Raw genomic sequence first — 1,723 nt, forward strand, 5'->3', positions numbered from 1 at the left:
TGCGTGTGACAGGCTATTACCAAAAGAAGCCTCTCCATGTGTTGATTGATAGTGGGAGTACCCACAATTTTTTGGACATTGAGGTGGCCAAAAAATTGGGTTGCAAAATTAATGCTTTTGATTCCTTGAGTGTGGTGGTTGCTGATGGTACATAGTTAAATGTGTCTACTGTCGTTAGAGGATTCCAGTGGACAATTCAGCAAACCAAATTCACTTCTGATATGTTACTCATTCCATTGGGATGCTGTGATTTGGTCTTGGGACTGGAGTGGTTGGTTTCCTTGGGTGATATTGTATGGAATTTTAATAAGTTGCAGATGGAGTTCTATGTTAAGGGAAGGAGACATGTGTTAAGAGGGGCCTCTACTGGATTAAAAACAGTTAAGAGGCAACAATTGGGGAAGGCTATGTCTACTGGTGTTCATTTGTCAATTTTGCAAGTATGTGATGGACAAATGGGTCTTTTGAACTCACTTACAACTCAAGCTGTTGATAAAGAAGTCCCTCCTACTCTTGCCAAGTTATTGGATGAGTTCTCTGATTTATTTCAAGAACCTAGTGGGTTACCTCCTCACAGACCTGGTCATGACCATCAAATTCCACTGGTTCAAGGTGTTGGTCCTATCAGTAAGAGACCATACAGGTATGCTAAACAGCATAAAGATGTGATTGATAAGCTGGTGCAGGAATCTTTGTCGACTGGTATAATTCAAAATAGCAGTAGTCCTTTTACAAGCCCAGTAGTCTTGGTGGGTAAAAAAGACGGATCATGGAGGTTGTGTGTGGATTATAGGGATCTTAACAAGCATACAGTTAAGAACAAGTTTCCAATTCCTTTAGTAGATGATCTATTGGATGAATTGGCAGGTTCTAGCATTTTCTCCAAAATCGATTTGAGGTCAGGATATAATCAAGTGAGAATGGATCCTGCTGATGTGTATAAGACTGCTTTTAAGACTCATGTTAGGCATTTTGAATACTTAGTGATGCCCTTTGGTCTCACTAATGCACCTGCAACATTTCAAGGGCTTATGAACTCAGTTTTTAAGGAGTTTTTAAGGAAGTTTCTGTTGGTGTTCTTTGATGACATTTTGGTTTATAGCTGTTCATTGGAAGACCATTTGCTGCATTTACACAAAGTTTTGGAAACTATGAGGGCGAATTCCTTGTTTGCTAAGAGGAGTAAGTGTTATTTTGGGGTTTCTAAAGTAGAGTACCTTGGCCACTTCATTTCTAAGGAGGGGGTATCAACTAATCCAGCTAAAGTGCTTGCAGTAGAACAGTGGCCACTACCTCAAACCTTGAAACAACTTAGAAGCTTCGTGGGGTTAGCTGGTTATTACAAAAGGTTTGTCAAGGGATATGGTGGCATTGCTAAACCCTTAACTAACATGCTTAAAAAAGATAACTTTATCTGGTCTGATGCAGCAAAACTGGCTTTTCAGCAATTAAAGAAGAAGCTTACTGAGACTCCAGTTTTGGCTTTACCCGACTGTTCAAAAACCTTTGTGGTAGAGGTGGATGCTTCAGGTTTGGGAATTGGAGCAGTCTTAATGCAAGATCACCACCCTATAGCTTACATAAGTAGACATTTGAATCATCAACAAAAGTCTAACTCTACTTAAGCAAAGGAGTTATTGGCTGTGGTTATGGCTGTCCAAAAATGGAGACATTATTTACTGAATACTCATTTTATCATCAGAACTGATCATCGAAGCCTGAA

This window comes from Glycine soja, chromosome 3, assembly GCF_004193775.1.
Source record: "Glycine soja cultivar W05 chromosome 3, ASM419377v2, whole genome shotgun sequence".
Classification (NCBI taxonomy): Eukaryota; Viridiplantae; Streptophyta; class Magnoliopsida; order Fabales; family Fabaceae; genus Glycine; species Glycine soja.